General features: G+C 33.6%; 1 long non-coding RNA gene across 3 annotated transcripts in view; it reads right to left on the bottom strand.

Moving 5' to 3' along the window:
• Window positions 1-27,110, bottom strand: part of LOC102167263 (uncharacterized) — a 384,081-nt gene that overhangs the window by 37,372 nt on the left and 319,599 nt on the right. For 2 of the 3 annotated variants that reach the window (XR_014803464.1, XR_014803462.1), the window contains one exon: window positions 17,221-17,289. This is a non-coding gene — a long non-coding RNA (uncharacterized LOC102167263). Of the gene's footprint in view, window positions 1-828; window positions 3,977-5,714; window positions 5,761-17,220; window positions 17,290-27,110 lie in introns of those variants that run through there. The other variant, XR_014803463.1, reaches the window with a different exon arrangement.

Here is a 27,110-nt window from a genome sequence, read left to right as displayed (position 1 = left end):
TGTATATTAAGATCTCTACCATGATGCTCAGGGTGACTTTTGTTAGTGGGGTAAAAGCATATTCAATCCCAAAAGCTGTGCCTGTGGGCTGATAAATCAGGAAACTAGGAATCTAGTTTGTTTCCAATCATGGTTTTCAACATAGCCACATTTTAAACACAAATAAGAAATATTTGGAACCCACTGTTCTTCAAATACTCAGAAGTTTCATCTTCTCTATGAACCTCATTAATTTGAGGAACTCTTAATCTCACCAGGTCTTACTCAAGATGGAATATTACAGCACAAGCATTTCTACATATGACTAATGCTTTACAGTTACATAAATTTACTGTCTATTATTTTAATAATTTTTCTAATGCAATTTTGGTTAGAAATGATTTATAATGTTTGGTTCAAACAAAATAAAATCTTATGGTGAATATTTAAGTTATATATAATTTATTAGAAACAACTGTAACAGAAACAACATAGATTTTATTTTATTTATTTTTTTGCCAACAGAAATTTCATTTTCTTATTACTTGGTGAATTTTATTACATTTATAGTTGTACAATGATCATCACAACCAAATTTTATAGCATTTCCATCCCAAACCCCCAGCGAATCCTCCACCTCACAATCTGTCTCATTTGGAAACCATAGTTTTTTCAAAGTCTGTGAGTCAGTATCTGTTCTGCAAAGTTCATTGTGTTCTTTTTTAAGATTCCACATGTAAGTGATAATATTTGATGTTGGTGTCTCACGTCTCACTGTCTCACTGACCTCACTTAGCATGATAATTTCTGTGTCCACCCATGTTGCGGCAAATGCCATTATTTCTTTCCTTTTTATGGCTGAGTAATATTCCATTGTGTATATGTACCACATCTTCAACCACTCCTTTGTCGGTGGGCATTTGGATTGTTTCCATGTCTCGGCTATTAAAAATAGTGCTGCAATGAATATTGGAGTTCATGTATCTTTTCAAGTCATGGTTTTCTCTTGATAGATGCTTAGGAATGGGAAAAAATAATATAGATTTCAATTAAACCAAGTACTTTAGGCAGTGGCTTTCAGATCTTGGGAAAAAAAAAAAAAAAACTGATTCAGAACAACCAAGACAAATGTTGTTAAAAATTAAACAGACTTTAAGTATACATCAGGTTTTGAAGTTCCTGTTGTGACTCAGTAGGTTAAGCACCTGACATTGTCTCTATGAAGATATGGGTTCCATCTCTGGCCTTACTCAGTGGGTTAAGAATCCAGCATTGCCACAAACTGTGGTGTAGGTTGCAGGTACGGCTTGGATCTGGTATTGCTGTGGCTGTGGTATACACCTGAAGCTGCAGCTCTTATTCAGCTTGTAGCCTGAGAACTTCCATATGCTGTAGATGCAGACATTAAAATATACATATATAATCAGTATAATCTGGATAAGAGGCATACATTTCAATGTTATGCTAATGAAGGAAATAAACCAAATTTCCTTAATCTTCCATAGGCAGAAAGAAATTTAACAGTTAAAATAATTTAATATATTTCTATTATTTGTTTTTTCAAATTTTTAAACATAATTTTGATGACAAAATACTTAAAACTAAATGTTTTTTACTGTTACATTTTATATATAGATACTGCAAAAAAAGTCTCTGAAAATAAAAAGAAAGGAATAACCTAATGTTCCTGTGAAACAGATATATTTTCAGATTAAATTTTAGGTTTGATTACAGGAAAATAGTTTTAATTTCTTCCTCTAATCTTAACTTCAAACAATGGTTCGTATTGTCATAAAATCTCCTCCACGTTAAGGGATTTTATTAGATGAATCCATTTGTTTATATATATAAAATTTATATTCCAAACTGATCTTTTTGGTACAAAATAAGCTACTTTTCCTTCCCCATTTTCCCTGGATGATCTGAGCAGGAGTGTTGCTGCTGTTTGTGAATGGTTACGTTTTGACAGGAGTCGTTGCTGCCCATATTCTAATTGGAGGATTTGCAAATCCTCCCAGGCATAAGTTCTAGAAGGGAACGTAGGTGGTAGGTACTGATTCGGATATGATCATTTTAATGTCCTGAAACCCTCCCACATGACATTTACAGATTCCTATCAGAGTTGTCACAGACTGGTTATCAAGCAATCTGGCAGCCCCTAGGTGGCAGCGTGATGACTAGCACTGCTGTAGTTGCCACACTTTTCAGGGATACAGATGGTAAGGCTACAATAAGGCCAAATAGATGTAGTAAGTTCATTACCTTCACAGTAGTTACACTTACTGCTTTGCAGTTTCCTCCCCAAGTAGAACATAATCACCTTCAGAATTGAGACTTAGCCTGAGTCACGGCCGTAATGTCATCGAGTTTATTAGCAGCCATATCTCTGAAAGCTTATGAAATTGTCACCTCTGGATTAGCCTATTATGATGATTATTCTTATGGTGCCCAGATGTTGGGTTAAACATCATCCTGCATGTATCTGGGAGTGTATTTCTGGATGAGAGTAACTTTTGAATCAGTAGGTGAGTAAAGCAGCTTCCCCTCCCTATTATGAGGGAGTCTCTTCCCATTATTTGAAGACTTGGATTAAACAAAAGGGCTGAGTAAGAGAGAACTTCTCCTGTCTGACTGCTTTAGGTGGGTCATTGGTCTTTTCCTGCCTTTTTACTCAAATAGAAGTTGGTTCTTTGTGGTTTTTGAGCTTGCCAGCTTTTGTACTGGTTATCCTGGGTCTTCAGCTTGCCCACCTCAGATTTTGAGGTTTAAGGATTTCTCAGCCTTCATAATCAAATGAACATTTTTAAAAGTAATATATCCTGACACATATCACATATATATTGGCTCCATTTCTTTGGAGAATACTAATTCCTATATATGTCACTATACATACATACATACATACATACACACACACACACACACACACACACACACACACACATATATATATATAAAATGTCAGTGTAGGGACTCTGACAAATAAGAGAGCATATGCCTGTACAAAGTGTACGGGCACACTCAAACCCTTTTGATACCTGACAGGTAGGACTGTGGGCCTGTTAAGAGGACGAGAGTTCCATAATAGTCTCCAAATATGGTTTTTTATGCAAAATATTCTGTCTTAAAATGTTTGCCAAAATTTTAAAAAAATTGTGCTAAACCTAGATTTGGCATATTGATCATAGGCTTGGGATCTCTAATTATTTGTTTGAACCTAAAGTCTAATTTTTATATTCTGATTCTTCCCCATGGTTCAATAAATGTGCATGCCTTTTGGAGGATTTCCCTTGTTGTTTACCATAAATGCCAAGGAAAGCTTAAAGGATAAATTCTGATATGATCACTGGCTGCTCTGGCAACATACAGAGGGGCAAAGATGACGTGACATCCTCTGATGTGACAGAGGGGCAAAGAGATGAAGTGCCAAAAATTGGTCATAGTTTCACATCTGAGGAACCAAGTACAGCCCAGGATGAAATCATGAAGCGAGTACCCAGTGTACTGGAGACCTCTTTTTATCCTCTGGAATGACTACCTTCACATCCTTTATTTATGATCAGGTCATCAGAACTGGTCTCCTTAAGGTACAAGGTTCTTTCTTACTCAGGGACCCAAAGATCCTATACCAGAGCTTTGAAAATGATTAGAGTGTACAAGGGGCTAGGTCGTAGAAAATAGATCACTCCATGGAGTTGTTTGTATTGAGCAAGTAGGGAAGCTTAGTTTGTAACACGTTCAAACATCATCTGGGAATCTACTAAATTAGTTAAAAATAAAAATTAAAAAAGGAGCAGAGAGGAGGTGAATCAAGGGCAGGCAATTTAATCTATAATTATTTAAATTAAAAATATGCCCTCTTATTTATGTCTTTGTGTCTCTTCTTGGACCAACCGACCTGAGAGTGTTGTGAGTCACTGAGAAAAGGGGGAGTATACTGGATTTCCTCTCATTTCCTCCTTTCATTCCTGAAAAGCTGCTGTTTCTGATTTCCACACTGTTGGGCAAAGGAAGAGAGAAAATTAAAGGAAAAGGGTTCAACATACATGGAAAGTGCTATTAGCTCTCTCATCAGAGCTTTCTGTGTATCACAAATCCAGGTATTGGTTATTTTGTAGGTGTTTTAATAACGAGGTTTCCATCATAAAATCTCCCATTTGCTCTTCCCTTCTCTGTCTGGCTACTTATTACTCCTCATCAGGACATTTTATAATGAAACTTCCAAAATCTTTTTTAACAGGATCATTCACAACTCATTATACCATCCCAAACAAGAATAAAACTCCTGAAGAGTCACCCAGTAATACTGCAAGGTCATAAATTAGTGTGCAATTAATTGTCTACTGATGAAATTAGTTATAAATGGAAGGTTAATTGATAGATTTTAAAGCACAAATACTATAAATACTTAGCACCTGATATGCGACTCACATTCTGTGTAACATATAACATTTTGTTTCGGTTTATTTTTTTATCTCGCTGATTTTGTTGAAATTAGTGGCTGAAAATCTTAGACACAAATTAGTTTGGAATCTGTATTGTAATAAGATAAACCATTAAACCATGCTATGCACAGAATGTTTGAAAGCTGCTATTAGAAAAAATATAACTGTGATGGTAGAAATAGTAAACCATAGTTACAGATCCAGTGTATAATTCATTTGCTAATTAAAAGAATGTTCAATGATTGTTGACAGTGATTTAAAATTATCAAATTAAAAATAATTTCTATTTAAAAAATATTTAAGAAAAGAGTTATAAAAAAGTTACAGATGTGAATTCCCATTGTGGCACAGCAGAAATGAATCTGACTAGTATCTATAAGGATACAGGTTCGATCCCTGGCCTTGCTCACTTGGTCAGGGATCCAGAGTTGCTGAGAGCTGTGGTGTAGGTCATAGATGTGGCAGGGATCCTGCATTGCAATGGCTGTGGCTGTAGCATAGGCTGGCAGCTGTAGCTCAGATTCGATCCCTAGCTTGGGAATTTCCATATGCCACAAGTGTGGCCCTAAAAGGCAAAAAAAAAAAAAAAAAAAGAAAGAAAGAAAGAAAGAAAGAAAGAAAAAAAGTTGCAAATTACTGATAATAAATCAAGCTGATTTATATATAAAGTGGATAAAAATTATGGGCACAGAAAAATTAGGCCAAGATTAAGCTTTCCATAGCTCTGCCAAGATCAAACATACTTGGGTACTGGGTGTTAAAAATGACCATCATTTTGCACCACCTTAATTCTTTCCTAGAAAATTTGCTTTGGAGTGCTATACACCTTTTGTTCTGTTTTGTTTTATTTTGTTTTCCTTTTTTTTTAAGGGCTGCACCTGTGGCATATGGAAGTTCCCAGACTAGGGGTTGAATTGGAGCTGTAGCCTCCTACTTACACCACAGCCACAGCAACATGGGGTCCGAGCCACGTCTGCAACCTACATCACTGCTCACGGCAATGTCACATCCTTAACCAGGAATCTGCCGTGGGCCAGGAATCGAACCCACATCCTCAGGGATCCTAGTCAGATTTGTTACCATTGAGCCACAATGGTAACTCCATCTTTGAATAAAGTTATAGCAAGTGGATTTTTTTATCTAGGAAGTGGAATTTAAGAATGGGACTTGAATTTGTCAAACTGTTAAGCACTGGATTCACAGAATCATATAATTCTGAGACAAAGAGATACCTCATGATAATCCCAAATAATGCATGAGAGGAATATATGAAAAACCAAAGATTTATACCTTATAGAAGAAGGTAGGTGGTCTGCAGAAAAGAGAATAGAGCAGCCTTAAAAAAAAAGACAGAGAAAGAAAGACTGAGAGACTTCTTGTTGTATGGATTTCTAATTCTGGTGAAATCAAAATATAATTTTTAACAGACATTTTGAAACTTTATTGCTTTTCTTAAGTGAGTTTGAGAGTATTTCTTGCAGGTAATATATCCTACGACATCTCAAAAGATAAAACAGAAGATTGTAAGGTAGTTAAGGAATTAGACTCTTCATGGATTTTATGTAAAGGAATAATAAAATTAATTTCATAAGAATGTTCTCACCAAGCCCCATTTAATATGACTTCTCCTTCATTGGCACTGAATTTGACTCCTTTGAATAGATTTTGGTAACTAAATACCCTGGACTTGATACATGTAGAATTATTTGAAATTAAATGGTTTTTTTTAAATCATTAAAAAGTTTGAATATTCTATACTTTAGTACTTGCTAAGAAAATTCCATAAAACTTCACATTTTTTGAGAGAAAAATTGTCTTTTTAATTTGACTTTTAATGTTCTACATTGTGTTTATTTAACTCTCTGAGTTAAAATCTATTTGTGGAATAAAGTCATGTTAAAATTCTTGGTATATGAAGTTCTTGTGGGTTGTTTTAAAATTTTCTATTGAAATCTACATATTTGGATGTGTTCTATCTGCATGCTCTCAATCATTTCATGTAAAGTCATGTGATTTAACACAATGTGACTGATGAAATCTCTCAGGAGCAGATGTAACTGACAGAACCTAAATTGATGTTTTATGAAAATGTACTCTGGATATGCCTGAAAAGATGTCTTTGATATGGCATCAGGCATTAACAAGCTATCTTTATAACTTATGACTTAAAAGGTTAAAAAGTTCAAATATATCTCTAGAGAAGGCAAGATCTCAAAATAACAGGAATGATTTAATTTTTTCCTGATGCTCCCATTTTGACATTTATTAAGTTCTTTTTTTCTACAGAAGAAAATGTTGCTCTATAAAACCAGTCATTTGAATTCACCTAATCCTTAGTAGTATGTATTACTCCTTTTCCTTTGGCTTCTGTTACTTATATGATAATCTAGATATTATATGCCTCAAGCCTATTAAAATATTGTTCTACTATGATCCTGGCTTTACCAAGGAGAAAGGTAGAAAGTATTTCCCTCTCATTCAGTGTTGTGTCAAGGGCTTTACTGTGACCTGTTATAGATATTGAGATGCTATTTCCTGAATTTGGGGCAACTTGTGGGCCATCTGAGAAACCAAAGCATGAGGCAAGAGCACAGTAAGTGCTGATGGATGAGCCAAAGGAGAGGTGGTTGTGTTTCAAGGCTTGTTTTCTTAGAATTTGACAGGGTAAGGAATGCATGAGTGCTTCCTGTTGGCCAGACATGGAGTACTCTTGAGAAAATGGAAATGAGGGAGAATTTAACACAACGCTGAAGTTTGACTATGTCATGGAGTTGTGCATTTTAATTACAGATTGAGTCAGTGTAACATAAGTGATGAGAAAAATCTGTCTACTTGAGTGTTTCAGTTATGTTTAGAAGAACCAGCAATAGTGTATATATAGGGTAAAACAGAGTTCTTTAACCAGTGGGGGAAAAAAGTAAATTAGTATCCTAATTGTTTGACTCCAGCAAATTTCTTCTCTTATATATTCCATTTAGTAGATACATACATTTAATAATACCCTGATTATACCTTCCATCACAAAACCTACAGAGATATTTTCTCCATGTTTCCATGCCTAAAATAAAAGAATCTATCCTCTTGAGAAGACATGCACATATCCTAGCAAATGGCTAAGATGACAGGGAAGGAAGGATGTATCTGTGTGTATTTTGAAACTGAATTAAGCCATGGTTGTATAACAGATAGGCAACTCCTCTTTTAGGCAGGTGGATATGATTTTAAAAAATGGGATTTACAATTTTTTTTCTTGAGAATCTCGATGGATTTGGATAAGAAATTGTGGCTCTGGATATGAGTATGAGAATTGAGAGAGCTGAATTTTAGATGTTAGATTTGGAAGTCAAAGTTCATAAAGCATCTCAGGAAGAAAGGCATGAGACTGAGGCTGAGAAACATGGCAGGAGGCTATAACCCAAAGTGTAGGAAAAAAAAAAAAAGGCAGGGGTGTAAACATTAGGGGTATATGGATATTTTTGTAAATTCACTCATGTTGTAAAATGGCTCATTTGTTTTCATTGTGTAGTATCACAATGTGTAGTATCCATTTTATAAACTCTATTACAAATTATTCACCCATCTTGCCATTGATGGATATTTAGTTTTTTTCCAACACAGCAGTGGAACTGCTAGGGACGTTCTTGTTCATGTATTTTATGGACATTACTACTCCCTATTTTTGGAAATATATTTCTAATAGTACTCAGAAGGTACTTAAAAACAGCTGTCCAAAGTTGTTTTAGTAATTTATACCTACCCTAACAACATAAAAATGTTTAATCTGTTGTATATCCTCATCAACACTTAGTAGTATCAGGATTTTCAGATTGAGATGTTTTAGTGGTTGCATTTCTCACATGAATAGTGAGGTGAACCACTTTTTGTTGGGAATGACCATTTTGAAACCCACATTTTCCAAGTGCCTGTTGAAGTCTGTGGTCTATTTAATGGGGTTGACTATATTTTTCTTGTAAATAATTCATTAGAATTTTAAATATATTTTGGATATGAGATATTTTTCAGATAAGGGTTGTACTGAGATCTTCTCCCAGAATGTAATCTGTGTTTATGTTAACTTACTTAATTGTTATTTTAATTGACAAATGTCCTTCATTTTACTGAAGGCTCATTTATCATACTTCTTTTATTATTGACTCCTACATCTTATTTAAGAAATCTTCATCTATATCAAAGACATAAGGGTATTTTCATATATATTCATTTAAAAGTTTTCTATTTTTCCTCTTAGAGTTGATCTTTGAGGCAGATAAAGTCAGTTTTTGTTTGTTATGAGTACTAAATATATTGTCAGTCCAGCACCAATTTTGGGAAATATCAGCTTTCCACATTAAATTGCAGTCATAAATCAAGTGATTATACATATGTTTGGATCTGTTTAAATGCACGCTATTCTATGTCATTGCTTTATTTTCTCTGAATTTGTGTTTTTATCTATGACAATATATACTGTCTTAATGATTATAGCTTAAGAGTAAGTCTTAAATCTTAGCCGGTATACTAATAGCTACATTCTTCTTCAGTGTTATCTTGATCATTCTAGGCTTTTGAGTTTACTTACACACACACACACACACACACACACACACACAGCTGTCAATATTTCACTAATATTACACAGACTAAATAGTGTTATTAGAGTAGAAATGAGACTCAAACATATTCACTTTCTACATCCCAAAACATGGTAAATTCCTCTTTTTGTTTAGTTCATCACTGATTTCTTATGCTAATATTTTATGATTATCAATGTGGAAGTTTTCACACCTGTTATTATACTTATTGTTAGTAGTAAATACATATGAACAATATATTGTTCATATATCTATATTTTTAAGATTCACTTTTTATTTTTTATTGCTGATGTACAAAAAATCTATTTTATTTATTTTTTTAAATTTTCTTTTTTCTTTTTTTGCTTTTTTGGGTCGCACCTGCAGTACATGGAGCTTCCCAGGCTAAAGGTCCAATCAGAACTGCAGCTGCCAATCTATGCCACAGCCGTAGCAATGTGGGATCCAAGATGCATCTGTGATCTACACCACAGCTTATGGCAATGGTGGATCCCTGACCCAATAAGTGAGGCCAGAGATCGAACCCACATCCTCATGGATACCAGTCAGATTCATTTCTACTGTGTCACAATGGGAACTCCATACAAAAATCCATTTTAAAATATTGACCTTATACCTAGGTACATTGCCAAATCTACTGATTATTTCTAAGTGTTTGTCTTTGATCCTTATGGTTTTCCACATACACAATCATACATACCATCTATAAGTAATGAGAGCATATTTTGCATATGGGGAGAAAACCATATATATTTTCCTTTTTTTTTTCCTACTTTAGAGAATCCCATTAAATGATTTGTGAAGTGTGAAACAGTGTTCATTCCTAGAATAAATGTGATTTGGTCATGATATATTATCCTCTTTATGTATCTTTATTCTGCTTATTAATGGTTAATTGATGATATTTGTGACAGATGCATGCTGTTTTATTTCTTTCCTTTAATGTCTGTTTAAGAATTTGGTATCACATTTATGCTATCCTCATGATTGTTCTTACTTTTTGTATGCTCTGGAAAATGTGCAAATTTTTAAAATTTATCCTTTATATTTTAATAGACTCCCTATTGAAGGTACGTTATCCTGAACTTTCCCTTTAGAGAATGTTTGCAATTATGGATTCATTGCTTTAGCAGATATATGATCATTTGTTTTCTATTTCTTCATGTGCCAGTTTTATTAAAATATTTTTCAGTGATTCACTTTTTATATTTACCATTCACTTTTCCTTTTGCTTATAATTAGATTTCCTAAGGATTCATCAATTTTGATAATTTTTCAAAGAACAAATTTGCCTTTATTTCTCTGTCTTATTTAAATTGATTCATTCCTTTATTTGCTGTTATTTTTGCCTTCTTTTAATTTTGTCTTAAATTCCTTTTATTTTTCTAGCTCACTGCGTTGGAAGCTTAGATTATTCATTTTAAAATTCTTTTTTTCTAATATATGCATTTAAAGCTATTTATTTTTAGCACTACTTCAGTTGCAGTCTACAAGTTTTGATATGTTGTATTTTCTTTATTGTTTACCTGTTCAGTATTTTTAATATCAATTTATTTTTTCTTCAAAATATGGATTGTATAGAAACATATCACTCAATTTTCAAACATTTTCTAGAACATTTTATGTAATTGAGATCTAATTAAAGTCAGCAGTGGTCAGAGAACATATCCTATATAAATTTCATTCTTTGAAAACTGTCAAAATTTTGTTTATAGTCAGTATATGATTTGTTCTGGAAAATATCCCATGTACATTTGGAAAGAGGTCATCTTTACTTTAGATGTGTATGAACTTTAGTATTTTTTCAGCCTTGCGTAATCTCTGAAATCTCTGGTAGTTACTCTGGAAATGTAGTGGCTTTGTTAAGCCTCTTACAGTTTTGTCATATATATATATATGGGACCAACCAAGGAACTGCAAGAATTTTTGTACAGATTTATGGGGTTGCTTTTCTATAAATCCCCCTTCTATGCATCTTCACCCCAGAGAGGGCCCAAAACAGCAAGGCCGCTCTTGACTTCCAGTCCCTGTTTTCTTCATTCAGAAAGATAGTTGTGATTTGAAATCTCTGTCTCACTCTTATTTCCTCTTCCATGATTGCGTGAAAAATGCTCTCCTGAATAAAGCCTGGATTAATATGGGGAATCACTGACTTTGTTCCTCTTCTTCCTTTGCTTCACTGATTGTAGACTTGCCAGTTGTCATCCACATTTTGTAAGCCATTGTTTCTGTATTATGATGACCTTTTACAATTAATAACAGTAAGAACTTAAGTATAAATCCAGTTACTCCATATTGGTCATAATTGGAAAGATGTGCAAATTTTAAGGTAGGAATATAATAACACGCTTATATGCTGACAGGAATGATCCAAAGAGCCATACATATTAATGATTTAGGAAAAAGAGAAAGTTTTCCAATTCAATAGCAAACTTTGAATAAGTGAGAAAATTTGAGATGTTTTGTACAGGTAAAGTGGTTAGCCTTAGCTATGAGAAAGGGAAGTTCAAAAAGAGTAAATGGACTGAACATAGATAGATGGGTGGTGGGAGATTCAGTGAAATAAGCAACAATGTCATCAGTTTAATGTGATGATGGGAAAGGCAGTACTGATAGTTGATTTAAGTGGATAAATTACAAAATAATTAACTAAGAAAGTGGAAATGTGAATGCTTAAATTCAATACAGTCTAATTTCCAGCAACATAAGGACTTGTTTGAGGTTTTTGTCAAGAACCTAAGATGATAGCAATTCACATGTTTTCTCATTTATGTTCACCTGTGTAAGGACATATGAGGAGAGATTAGAATTTTAGGTTTAACTTGTTTTGTGATCTAAGCCAGTATTAGAAGCTAGATTTGATTTAAGAGCTTTATGTGAGGGGTGACAATGATGTTTTTCCTTGTGGTGTAAGGTGGGCAAGGGGAAGTAAGAGTATGGAGCAGGTCATAGACAGTAAAAACCAAAAAGGATCTAAGGATTGAAGAAGATCCAGATTTATTTTTAGGATTGTTTGAATTGGGCTCTTAGAGGAAATGATCTGGAAAATAGGAGGTAATGATCAGACACTTTAAATTGAGATAATACACACTCTGTATCTTTCCTATCTCTTGACAGTCACAGTAGCGCACTGTGTATACAATCAACTTAAAACATTGTTGTGTACATGTGTGTGGGTGTGTGTGTACATAAAAATTTAATTAAAGGCAAAGTGTTATAGCTGGGCAAATGTGGTAGAGAGCAAGAACAGCCCAAATGTAATGGCATATGATTGCCAAATTGAACTAATTTAGCAGAAGCAGGATTTATGAACCATACATGATTATAAGGACATATGCCTTTTGGGAATTTTTAGAAAGCCTGTGGAGGGCAATGCATTTTTCAATATCGTTGCAATAAAAGTTTGAGGACTTTTTTTTTTAATTTCAAAGATCAATTTAGGTGATACCTAGGGTATATTGAAGATCCAACTGATCCATCAAAGTGAGTTATAGTCCTTTTTAGCAATAAAGCCCAGATGACAAAATGCAGATATAATTAAAATAGTGCTTTATACATAGTAATTACATTATCTGTTTTCTTAAAAAAACTCATTGAGAAGGTAGCTTAGCTTCACCTACTATCCTGCTTATGTCTTCACTAACCCAAAACATAAAATCAGTGCTGAATAATACCAAGGGAAGTTGTCATCATGAATAGTTTGGCCAGATTTTATTAAATATATTTTCAAAATTTCATAATTCACTAAGATATTTTCATGATGTTTTTACATTAATGTTCTTTGTTATAACATTATTGTTCTTTGTTGTTTGTGTAACGTAGGAAGATACCTTTCCCAGCTTACTTGACATGTCATTAAAATACCATCCATGCATGGACTCCTATTTCTATTCTGTGGTTCCATTTATCTCTTCCTGTACCTTACGATACTGTCTTAATTAGAATAGGTTTATAAAGGTCTTGGCATATTATAGGGCAAGTCTAACTCCCTATTCTTTATTTTAAAAGAGTAATATTTTGCCAAGAAAAACTGAAATGCCTATCAAAGATTACACATACAAAATTTTTAAGAAAGATGCTATGTACAATAGCAAAAAACAAATAACCTAATTGAACAAAAATGGATGAAGAATAGGCTGGAAAATTCAGTCATACAGCGGTCAGAATGAATGAATGAGAGACAGTGCAAACAGGATGGTTAACTTTATGTGTCATCTTGGCTTAGCCATGTTGGCCAGTTATTTTGTCAAACACGATGATAGATGTTATTGTGAAGGTGTTTTGTATCTACGGTTAGTGTTCAAAATCAACTTATTTTAAGTGAAGCATATTAACCCCCACAAGGTGAATGAGCCTTGTTCAATCAGTTAAAGCCCTTAAAAGCAAATACTGGAATTTTCCAGAGAAGGAATTATATCTTAAAGCTATAACATAGAAGTTCTGCCTGAGTTCCCAGCCTGCTGGCTGCCCTATGAATTTGACTCAGTACTGCAGATTTGAGCACTATCTCAATTTCTGGCCAGCTGACTTGCCTTACAGATTTCAGACTTGTCTGCCCCCATAATCACAGGAGCCAGTTCCTTAAAATAAATCTCTCCCTCTTTATATAGACATCCTATTGGTTTTGTGTCTCTGGAGAACACTACAAAAATATAAAAATCTTGCAATATATGTTAATAAAAAGGGGAAAAAGGACAGAATTTAATGAGTACAAAAGAATAAATGCAAATGATTAATAAACTTTAAAAAATATGCCCCATTAATGGCTAAAAAATAATTATTTCCATACATTTGAAGGATAAAACAAAATAAAACATGACCAATGTCATCTACTAGTGTTAGGAAATCAGGATAATAGGGAGAAGAAATATTTCCTTAAATTTCTAGGGATACTGTGAATTATTATAATTTTATTGGGAATAATTTTGAAATGATCTATTAACATTAGAAACTGACTTATCCTTTGAACCATTGATTCCAATCCTGAAAATATATGGAAAAAAAAAGACAATGATTGAATAAAGTAAGTTTACTCCGTCTACTCTGTTATTTTATGCCACTGTTAAAGACACCTGCAAAGTGGTGACTAGAGTGGTGAAACAAGTGATAGATTATACATGTTTTTTTTTAATACAAGTGTATATTTTAGATAAGTAGCAGTAATGAAATAATTTGAAGAGTTCCCATTGTGGCTCAGCAGAAACGAAACTGACTAGTATCTATGAGGATGCAAGTTCCATCCCTGGCCTTGCTCAGTGCATTAAGGATCTGGCATTGCCATGAGCTGTGGTGTAGGTCACAGATGCAGCTCAGATCTAGAGTTGCTATGGCTGTGGCACAGGCCAGAGGCTACAGCTCCAATTAGACTTCTAGCCTGGGAACCTCCATACGCCATGGGTATGCTCTTAAAAAGACAAAAAAAAAAAAAAATTGAAAGTAATAATAATTACAGAAATACTGAAATATGTAAAATGCATATTTATGGTAATTGGTCTAATTAACTATTATTAAAGAAAAACATGTTCACATATGTTCAAATAAATTCATTATTTTCTCTATCAATAAAACCTGTAAAAAATATTGTCATCTTGACTATGTATTTACCTTTTCTATTTTTATTTCTTCCTTACTTAACATTATTTCCTTATTTCTTACATTATTTAAAAGTTGTTAATTTCTTTGAACATTCCATTTTTGTTTTTTATTGTCATTTTTAGAATAAAACAGTCCATGAACTGAGGAGAAAGGAGCAGAAGTAAAATGAAAAATTATAAGTTGCTCAGATTGGGTAACACAGCTACAAATAGGCACCTTATCATTTGGAGGTATTCTGTTTTCTCTAAATCAACACAAAATATTTTCTTTTCATGACACTGTGTCTTTAGTACTCATCCACCTAAATGTGGAGTCTTTTGGCTATATCTATTTGAATAATATTTAGGAAAATACTTATTTTTAAAAAAATCTGGATTTTGCTGGGGCGTAAGCAGAAAATACTTAGGTTTCTTATTTTAAAAAATTTATTCAAATTTTCCTTTGAATAGCCTCGAGTGATGGGTTACTTTTATGTTTTAATTTATAAATACTGTATTTCAGGTATTGGGGAAATAACTCTCCAGGTTGTCATGTTAAAACCTTATAAGCACTGACCTTTACTGCTAGTGACTAAAAGAAAAAGAATCTCAAAAAAAATTATATTTCTTTTTAAATTTAAAAACCTTTTTAAATATGGAAAATATGAACATGATCATCATATTTTTCTAAGCCCTTACAGCTACTAAAACACACTGCATATGGTAAGATAAGCAAGGTCCTACTTTAAACAAAGTATGCATACTTTAAACAATTTTCGAAAACTGTGGCTTATAATGTAATATTGTTAAATAAAGCAACCCACTTTTGAATTAGCAACAGATTAAAGAATATATTTGCAACATCTATCTACATCATTGTTTTAACCAAACATGCTTTTCACTATGGTAATGTTCATGATAAGGAGATCTATAGATGAGTAAATAAATAAATGACGCATATTAGATGTAAAATTCTAACAGCTTGATAAAGAAAACATTGTGCTGTGACTTTTTAGTGTTATTTACCAGCTGAAATTGTTTACTAGTATAAATAACTAAGCTTTTAAAAACTAGAAATGAGAAAACTATAATAGGAACCTTTTATTTAGAGTTGCAATATTGATAACCAAAGACAACATTGAACCTGTAATTCTGCATTAGCATTTACGGGAATTTTCTCTTATCTGCTCTAATTATCTGATGGACAATTTGCTGTGCATAATTATGCTCCCTTTCTGCAAAAAATATAGATTCTTCTTCAATACTTCAAAATCATACTTATGATAATATGTTTGCATTTACATTAAGAAGATTAAATTTAAAATGGTTATATAATGATTTAGAAGACTTTTGGAGTAAGGGCTATATAAACATAAAGCAATGTGAAAAATTACAAACTTGATTTTCTTTTCATCTCACATATTCCCTCCAGCCCCAAGATAGTCAATTTCAGAAATTGAACTATTAGATTCATATATTGATAAATAGATGGCTGAATTTGCCTTACAGAAAAAAAAGTTGTTTTTTGTGCTTTGTTTCAACTTAATACACCAGAGTCCGTAGCATGAAATGCTATGAAATTTTATCCTGAAGGTCACATACCAACCTTTTATGAAATTAAACAAGTCATTCAAATGGAGAAAAGTAGGTTTGGGAAGAAATAGCTTTGTCTTCCTGCAAACCTCATGAGAATTTGTTCATGCTGACTCCTTATCTTAACATGTAACACAATCACCAATTAGTGTCAGAGTTACTGGAGCCATCACATTCCCAACTGCATTAACCTTATGTACTGGTTCAAGGAAAATGCAATTATTCTTCTTCTAAACTAATCACTAATTTCAAAGTTATTATTAACTAATTTAATCTTTAAATTGGCATAACCTATCAAGCTCCATATCAGATTTATTGCTGAAAGGGAAGACAGAGTATTTGGATATATGTGTTAAAAACCAAAGCAAGTGGAAAATAGGATTTTTTTTTTTAAATTCAGTTGCAGAGAAACCATGCTTTTAACCTTGTCCAGGTCAGAACCATTGTAAGGAAAAAAAAAGAGACATTATTCATGTCACTGAAGACTAGGGGCAATTTTTCTAATTCCCTGGCATATTAATGACCAACAATGAGTTGAGCCCCTTAAGTACCTCATTTATTGTCTTAAATATGAAAATGTTTTAGAGATTAGAGAGGAAATTGTTTGAATTAATTAACTGAACTGGTGCTCAAGGGATCTAGTACAAGATTTTCAGACAAAAGCTGGGAATTTACAGTAATGACATTTCTTTCATGGTTAGAAAATATAGCACCAGTGGGATTTGGAGGCACTCTTAACATTTTAGCTGATGTCTGTTGAGGGCTTAAGAACCCTCTGAAACCATTTATTTTATTCATTGGAGACTTCTCTCAATTACATTATAAAAGGCATCACATTAAAATGGCCACGAGGCCCACAAATTCCACCATATAAGTGGAATCGGATAACTGGCACAATGAAAATTCAAAATGCAAATGGAAGCTATTAAAGTAATAGCATCATTTTAAAAAATTCTTTTTGCAGGAAAGGTAATGCATAGATAGATAAAAACGGAACTGTGATGTACATAGTTAGTTAGCTTAATCACATTTTCTCACATTTCTCTTGTGGGTTATCAGTTGCAAATGAGACGCCTCTGTGCTTAAGAATCCATCCATATGGTGATGCTGCAAAGAATTTGAAAAAGCATTTAGCTTAACCTGGATTATATAAACATCCAGAGATACAAACTTCAAGGTTAGACTAAAGTATGCACTTACTGATTGATTTATGTGGTTATTACCCCATTACTACTTTCAGCTATCACTTTATTCATCCATCCAATTATTCATCCATCCATCCTTTTCATCCTCTATCTAATCTACCTAGACTGATCTGTTACATAAAACTACATCTGATATCTGCATTATTTCTAAAAAATGAACTATTTAAAAATGCTAAATGTTAAAGCTGAATCTGCCTTATTGGACCCAATTTGGTGGGCAATACTCAAGCATTTACATGTGTCATTCCCCACCCTGTAACGATAACTTTATTAGCTTTCTTTATGTACAAAAATCTAAAATTCAAAAACTTTCAGGCTCCAAACATTAAATTTGTTCCAATTTTAACAGTTTCTGATTATACAATTTACATAAGTTTCACATTTTTAATTTGTAAACTTTAAGTATTGACATGTGTAAGTATCCATGAAAACATCAGCATGATCAAATAAGGAACATATACGTCACCCCAAAGTTTCTTCAGTCCCTGTCTTTGCTAGAATCTTATCACATCCCATCCCCAGGCAACTTCTGATTTGCTTTCTGTCACTATAAATTATTTTTTTCTAGAAATTTATTTAAATAGAATTTTACAGTGTGCACTCTTTTATTTCTTTCAGTCAGCATAATTTCCTTGAAATAGATACATGTAATTTGTATCAATAGTTTATCTTCATTACTGACTAGATTTTATTATGCATATATCATTTATCCATTCTTTTATTGATAGGAATGGTGCTATGATCAGTTTTTGGCTATGACTATTCATATGAAGTTTTATAAGATTGTATGCTTTTATTTTTCTCATAATGTTATGTTTTCTATTTAGGTACAAAATTAATTTTTAATTGTCTTTTGAATGTGGTACCAGGCATAAGTCAAATTTTTGTGGGTTTTCTTCTTACATGTCCAGTTTTGCATGAGCCAGTTGTTTCAACAATATTTTTAAAAAGACTCTTCTTTTGTGACTTCCCTGGTGGAGCAGCAGGTTAAAGATCCAGCATTGTCACTTCAGTGGCTCAGGTCACTTCTGTGGCATAGGTTCAATCCCTGCTGGACAGGGAACTTCCACAAGCTGTGGACACAGCCAAAAAAAAAAAGGACAATCCTTTCTCTGCTTAATCACCTTTTCACCTTTTTTTAAAATCATTTGATAACATATGCATAATCTGATTCTATTCAATTTGTTTATTTACCAATATCACACTGTTATACACAGTGTAGCTTTATAATAAATCTAGAAGGCTAATAATTCTAATTCTTTTTTTGTTTTTAATTTTCAAAGTGTTTTGGCTATGTGTATTTTGCTTTCAATAGTACTTTTAGAATCAGTTTGAAAATTTCTACCAAAATGTCTGCTAATTTGAGTAATATTGCTCTGAATCTTTAGATTGCCCCGAGGAGAATTCACATCGTAAAGTTACTGCATCCTCTAATCCGTGAATATGTATTTACCACCTTTTATTTAGGTGTTCTTTAATTTATTTAAGCAATGTTTTATAATTTTCAGCTTTTAGGTTTTTTACATCTTTTTAGGTCTTTTATTTTTATCAAAATAGAGTCCTGAATACCTCATATTTTTTGGTACTCTTGTAAGTGGCATTATTTTTAATTTGAATTTTCAGTCATTGCTAAGAGAATTGTAATTCATTTTATATGTTAATTCCTACAACTTTGCCAAATTCATTTATTAATTCTAGAAGCATTTTATGGATTCCAATGGATTTTCTATATAATAATTATTTCATCTGTGAATAAAGATACATTTACATCTTTACAAAATGGGTATTTTAAAATTATTTTTCTTATTTAACAGTGCTGAGATGATCAGCCAGTACACTGTTGAATGGAAGTGTTAAGAACAGACTCTCTTGGCTTGTTTCTGGTTAAAGGGAAAACATTCCTCATTTTCATCATTAAGTATGATGTTAACTATAGGTTTTTCACAGAAGACCTTTAGCAGGTTAAGGAAGTTCTTCTCTATTCTTACTTTGCTGAGAGGTATTTGTTTGAATCATGAGTGGATATTGGATTATTTTACATGCTTTTCTGCATAAAATGTCATGACTGTACAGCTTTCCTCTTGTAATTCGTTGATGTATCAAATTACATAGATTCTGCTTTAGACATAAAATCTAACCTGCATCTCTGGAATAAAGCACTCAATCATGCTACAATATTCTTTTTATATATTGCTGAGTTCAGCTAACATTTTGTATAGGATTTCCCTCTACATTCAATAGAAATATTTTCTTGTATTATCTTCATCTGGTTTTGGTATCAGGATAATGCTGGCTTTACAGAATAAGCTGAGATGTACTCTCTTCTTCAGTTTTCATGAAAATTGTTGTAGAAACCATCAGTACCTAGAATTTTCTTTGAGGAGAAGTTTTTAAATACAGATAAATTATACGATAGATATTTAGCTAAGTGGATGATTTATTTCTTTTAGAGTGATCATTGATAGTTTGTGGATCTAATTAGAGTTGTCATATTTGTAGGCATGACGTTGTTCTCAATATCCACTCACTATCCTTTAAGTAGCTATAGAATTTGCAAATCTGCAATGGTATCACCTCTGTAATTATTAATATTGGTAATTTGTGTTTTGTCTTTTTTTTTCCTGATCCATCTACATCTATGCTGTCAATTTTATTGATAGTCTCAAATCATCAGCTTTTGATTTCATTGGTTTTTTTGTACTCAGGTAGTCAGCCCCCCTTCTTCCCTCTGTTTCTATTGTTATATTTTTATATATTTTGCATATTTCATGTATATATAGTAATATTACATTTACCCTTTTGTGTCTGGCTTTTCTCACTTAGCATAATGTTTTCAAAGTTCATCTGTGTTGTGGCTTGTGTCAATAATCCAGTACTCTTCATGGCTGGATAATAATCCATTATATGGATATACCATATTTTGTTTTTACATTCTTCCACTTACAGAGATCTGGGTTCTTTCCACTTTTGCACTGTTTAAAACAATGCCTCTTTTGTACAGAGGAACTTGTTTGAATACCTGGCTTCAATTCTTTCAGGAATATACCTAAAAGTAGTATTTCTAAGTCATAAGCTTATTCTATGTTTGGCTGTCAGAGGAAACATCAACCTGTTTTCACAGTGGCTGTACTATTATACATTTCCACTTGCAATGTATAGAAGTTCAAATTTCTCCAAATTCTTGTTGATACTTGTTATTATCCACTTAAAATTGTCACTATACCCACTTTAGTGGGGGCGAAGTAATAATTCATTGTGGGTTTTAAATTGCATTTTGCTAATGATTAATGCTGTTCTTTTCACATGCCTCTTGGCATTTATGTGTCTTCTTTGGAGAAGGGTCTCCTCAATCCTTTGTCCATTTTTAAATTGGGTTGTTTGTCTTTTTGTTATTGAGTTGTTAAGTGCTCTTCATATAACCTGGATACTCAATCCTTATCACATATATGGCTTACAAATACTTCCTTCCATTCTGCACACTGCCATTTCATGTTTGTGATACTGTCCTTTGGTGTACACATGTTTTTCATTTTACTGAAGTACAATTTGACTCTACTTTCTTTTTTTTTGTTCATGCTTTTGTGTCATATTTAAGACTTAATTGACAAATCCGAGACTTTATACATCTCTATTTTACTTAAATTTTCTGGAGTGGATTTTCTTCCTCGTGTTTGTTTTTCATTTTTCTACAAAATAGCATGGCCTGTTCACAAGCTCTGTAATCCATAACATGTCTATGACAGTATTGACACTATTTCTGGGAGAAAGCAGTTATGATATAGAATCTGGAAGCTGAATTGAAGAGAAAACTAATAAAATAATATACCTTTAATTATTTACTATTTTAAATTGTAAATACCCATTCTTTGTAATCAGAAAATCCCACCTTTAGAGTTCTGTAAATGGTATAAAACCTCACTTTTAGAGACTCTGTAAAGAATATAAAAATCCCAGTCCATAAAGGTATGTATAGATGGTATTTATTTTACTAGTCTTTTGCATAGAGCAATAACAAATGGAGACTGCATGAGTGGTGGATATAGTGGAATAAAGTGCACTAAAAATTTTTAAGTAGCATATTTTCAAGTAGAATTTATAGAACTACATGTTTTGAAATGGAAATATATCAAGAATTATTGACAAGTTAAGAAAAAACAATTTTCACACCGCTTTTCAGAAACCATAAAACTACCTAAAGTAAAAATCTTCTAGAAAATCTTTCATGTCAAAACATGACAAAATTTTGGATAAGACACATAAAAACTTAATTTAAAAAAAATTATTCAGGCTAACAATTACATAAAGCTCTTCAGGAATCAAATCAAAAAGTAAAGTAAAAATTAAAGAAGTTAAGAAAGAACTGGTGTCCAAAGGGATGTGATAGTGTTAGTAGAGAAGAAACTGGGACTTTATATATTGTACATAGGGTCAGTCATCAGACAGTAAAAATAGCAAAATTAGGTTTCCAAGAAATTCATATAATATGATGAATAAACAGAATCTATAACTATGTTAAAGTATTCAAAATCTTGAAGTAAACATAAAAACTGAGAACAAGTTTTTATCAGGAGTTCCTGTCATGGCTCAGTAGTTAATGAATCCAACTAGGAACCATGATGTTGCAGGTTCGACCCATGGCCTTGCTCAGTGTGTTAAGGATCCAGTGTTGCCATGAGCTCCGCTGTTGGTTGCAGATGCAGCTGGGATCCCACATTGCTGTGCCTGGCATAGGCCGGTGGCTAAAGCTCTGATTAGACCCCTAAACTGGGAACTTCCATATGCTGCAGGTGTGGACCTAGAAAAGTTAAAAAAAAAAAAAGTTATTATCAAAAAATGCCAACAGATATTAAATAGTACAAAATGAATCAAAAATCAAAATTAAGGGAAAATAAGTGAACTGGAAGAAAAATGAAAAATGTGTGTGTATTATACATGATATAATACAGAGTTTAAAAGTATTAAATGTCTAAAGAAAAGAATTAAAGGACATTACAAGCAAACAAACGTGTCCAGGAAAAAGAAAAAAAGATACCTTTAGAGGGGAAAATAAGACTGATAGATGACCTAACTGAAGTGATAGAAGCCAGAAGATAGCAGAAGGATATTACTAAAATAGCGAAAGAAAAACGAAAACAAAAACTGCCAACCTAGAATTCTTTGGTAGGGACCCTGACAAGAATCCCAAGAGAAAATTCTAAGATACTAGTAAGATGTCTCTTTAAAGATTGGGAGAATTGATGTCCTATGCTAAGTTAATTAACAATTCTAGAAATACAGTATTAAGTATCAGAGAAAGGAGTTTAAAAAGTCGAGAAAGGTTATAGTAGTAAAATAGGAAGCCAGAACATTAATGAACCAACTATGTTCTGGAAAATCTATTGTCAAAGCGGTAAGGGATAATCTGGTGAGATGGCACCAGAGTAAGTCAGAGCTAAGTGGTGGTCCTAGTTTGCATGCCAGGGTTAATAGAAGATGCTTTTATAATGGGATCTGTAACTACAGTGGTGGGATTCAAGTTACAGAATCCAGGCGGTGTTGCTTTAAACATCAGAATCAAGGTACGTGAAGTTATAGTAATGGGCAGCAAGATTGGAGGGGCAGTCATGGACTTGTCTGCAGACAACAGTGGGTTGGTTAATTGTACAAAGTGTTCTCAAGGCAAGATATAAGTGAAGTTGCTAAGGATATTGCACAACTCATTCAATCAGAAGAAATCAGGGATGCATGATGAGAAAGCTGAGCCAGTTCTCAGACCATTAAGCCTTCAGTTAAATAGAAAGACATGTTCTGATGAGGAAGGACCCTATAATTTGATAGTAAGAGGATCAATATTAATCTCTCCAGTCATTCATAGATGGGACTGATTTACTTGACAAGGTGGTAGTTTATATGCCAACTTTGCCATAGTACCCAGACTACAATTAAATATTATTCTAAGTAATAAGCCAATTGTCAATTCCTTTAAACATCTAAATAAATAAATCTGTTTCTCTGGAGAACCCTATTTAGAGACCTGTTCACTGAGAGAATGCTTATTGGACATGAGATCTGAATTGATATTCAGGGATCAAAAGTGCTCCCATGGCCACTCAGGGAAATATGTAGACAAGGTGGCAAATAAAATGATGGGTCAGGATCTGAATCAGAGATGGTCTACTAGGTCCTCAGAGTTGGTCTGCTAGGTCTAATCAGTCCATTGGGTCTATCGGGTCTACTAGTGGTCATTTCCTAAGGATCACATACTCGATTGTTATGGACATACTTGGTAGTTGGCAGAATCTTCAAATTGATTCCAGAGTCCTTGGAATGGGAAAAGCCAGGCAAAAAACTTCTGAAACTACTCCCCCTACCCTCTGCCTGTTGATAAAACAATACTAGGATAATCATTATGTTGGTGATGAGAAAGGTATACATTTGTTCCTCCAAAGACACGTGAACGAATATTCTCAGGAGCATTATTCTTAAGAACCCCAAACTGGAATCAATCTAAATGTTCATCAGCTGAATAGTTGATTCACACATTGAATATATATATATATATATATATATATACAACAGAATTCTGTACAGCAAGGAGAATGAATGAACTCTACGAAACCTTGATGACTCTCAACAACTTAACTATTGAGTAAAGTAAGTTGTACTCAGTAAAGTATATACTACTGATGCCAGTGACATAAATATCAAAATCAGGAAAGATTTTAGTGTTAAAAGTCATTATACTGGTTGCCTTGTCAGGGGGTATGAACTAGATTAGGAATACTGATGTACGGGCAATTTTTTTTTTTTTTTTTCCTTTTCTAGGGCCGCTCCCGCGGCATATGGAGGTTCCCAGGCTAGGGGTCTAATCGGAGCTGTAGCTGCCGGCCTACGCCGGAGACACAGGAATGCGGGATCCGAGCCGCGTCTGCGACCTACACACAGCTCATGGAGACACCGGAGCTTTTAACCCACTGAGCAAGGCCATGGATCGAACCCGCAACCTCATGGTTCCTAGTCGGATTCGCTAACCACTGAGCCATAACGGGAACTCCCTGGCAATATTCTTTGTGTTGCCCTATAATGTAGAGAACGGTGTCTGTTTATGAAAATGTACACAGCCATATACTTAGGATGTGCTGTGCCACTTTAATACAATTTTACATACTTGCTTTATAACAGAAGTGTAGAAGATGGATTTTTTTTTTAGTGTGTATCTAATAGGTATTATAGAAAGAGTCAGACCATAGAAGTAATATTTACAAGTTAATAGCAGAAATATTACAAGAATTTTTGAAAGGCATGAATTCCTGGATTCAAGAAACAAATAAGCCACTGGGTGGCACATATCAACAGAAGTGTACATAAACTTTTGATGTGAAGCTTCAGGGAAATAAAAGACAAAAAGAAGATTTTTTAAAGATGAATTTCAAAAACTATACAGATTGCCAATAAAAACAATATGGAATAAACAGATTTATTAACCTTAGTAATCAAATTTTAAATGAAATAAAAAGACTTATGCAAAAAATTATTTAAATTTCGTATTCTTTATTCACTCACCTGTTTCTCAGGCCCAACCCTCAACTGATGACTCTTACTTAATTGGCACAGTTTAAAATTGTTAAATTTTAGTACTGGAAGGGACCTTAGAGATCATGTAGTCTTATCCTTTCATTTTAGGACTTAGCCTAGAGATTGAAATGTTGGTTCATAATCTCATTGTTAACTTGCTGTATAGTGAAGACCATGAAAAATGCAGGTCATCTGACATCCAGTGCTGTACTCTTTCATCTACACCACATTGTAGGTCATTATGGGATTTGTCCTATCAGATTCTTGCTGAAAACCAGAAGAATAACCATTATAACAAGAGCGATCCCAAAAATTAAGATGAACAAAAAATGAGGCTGCCACCAACTGATAAATAATTGAAGCTTAAGAAGAAAAATATTGAAGCCTAGATGGAATGGAATGTACGAGTAAATATTGGGGTGAAAGATAAATAAATAAATCAGTCAGTCAGTCAGTAAAATATGTACTGTGTTAGGTGGTGATAAGTACAATGGAAGAAAATAAAGAAGGAGAAGAAGATACCAAAGGAGTATTTTGCAATTTTAAATAAAATAAACAGGTAAGGACACACTTTGAAGAGAATGTTTAAGAAAATAAAATGATTATGATAATAAAGGAACAGAGAAACTATGTGGATAGTTGAAGAAAGAACATTCCATGAAGAAGGTCGTGCAGACCAGGGAGAAAGCCCTAAAGCCCACACACCTGTCTCTGGTGTGTCTCTGGAACTTGCACGATGCCAAACTGGGAGAAAAGCACTGGGAAATGAGGTGGGAGAATTAAAGGTACATCAGATCTTGTAGGAGCTTATAGACCAAAGTAACGATTCACTTTTTAGTAAGACTAGAATGGGAAGAGATTTTAACACCTTTGAGAATATCAAGGGCAAGGCCTGAGGAAAGATCCCAGTTAAGGGGCACTGTCACATTCCAGGGAGGACATAATGATGGCTGAGAATCAGGTCGTGGCCATGAGGAGGTAAGAAGAGGTTGAAGACATACTAGATGGGTTTTTCAAGTCGGGTTGATAGTATTTGCAGGAGTGTGCGTAAGGTCTCAAAGATGATTCCATGAAGTTAGCTCTTGGGAACAGGAAAGAAAAGATGGAGTGGACACTATCTGAAATGAAGAAATCCACAGGATGAGCACTTTGGGGAATAAATATCAGAAGCTCAGTTTGGGGCATTTTCATATTGACATGTCTGCTAGACACTCAAGTAGAGATTTTGAGCAGGCGCAATGATAATTAGACAAGTCACTAAAGAGGAAACCCAATTAAAATATCATTGAGATAGCAGTTCCACTCTAGAGAATTGAAAAAAAAAATCTGACAATTCCACATATTATCAAGAATGTGAAAGAGATTATTTGACTTATTTGAAATATAAATTATTATAACCCCTAAGTTAGGAATTTGGCAGAATTCAGAAAGTTAAAGAAACTTGTCCATCATGATCCAGGATTCCATTATTTTGTGTGAAATATTTTGTAGTGATATAAAACTGGGGCAACTTTGGGAAAGAACAAGTTTTATAATGTTAATATAATCAAACATCTCTTAACTAGAGTTTCTGTAAGAGAAAAGTAAAAAGGTACTTCAGGAGTTCCCGTCGTGGCGCAGTGGTTAACGAATCCGACTGGGAACCATGAGGTTGCGGGTTCGGTCCCTGCCCCTGCTCAGTGGGTTAACGATCCGGCGTTGCCGTGAGCTGTGGTGTAGGTTGCAGACGCGGCTCGGATCCCGCGTTGCTGTGGCTCTGGCGTAGGCCGGTGGCTACAGCTCCGATTCAACCCCTAGCCTGGGAACCTCCATATGCCGCGGGAGCGGCCCAAGAAATAGCAACAACAACAAAAAGACAAAAAAAAAAAAAAAAAAAAAAAAAAAAATTAAAAAAAAAAAAAAAGGTACTTCAAATACTATATTATTTGAACAAAGAGAAATGTTTGAGAGGATACACTTGAAATGTTCATTTTTGGTTAACGTCATGATGGTAGGATTATGAAATTAGAGATTGTAACATTGAATTTTTATATGTCACAATAGTAATAGAAAATTTATTTAGGAACATTTTGGAATAAAATATAGATTTTAAAACACTGTATTTGCAACATAATCACTTAATTAAAAAAATTTTTATATTTACTTTACACTTTTTTTTTTTAGGGCCAC

Source organism: Sus scrofa, chromosome 5 (assembly GCF_054392235.1).
Source record: "Sus scrofa isolate SSC_HxYL_T2T_F1_AM1 chromosome 5, Sscrofa_HxYL_maternal_Yorkshire_Landrace_v2.0, whole genome shotgun sequence".
NCBI lineage: Eukaryota > Metazoa > Chordata > Mammalia > Artiodactyla > Suidae > Sus > Sus scrofa.
This window is presented reverse-complemented; position numbering and strand designations above follow the sequence as displayed.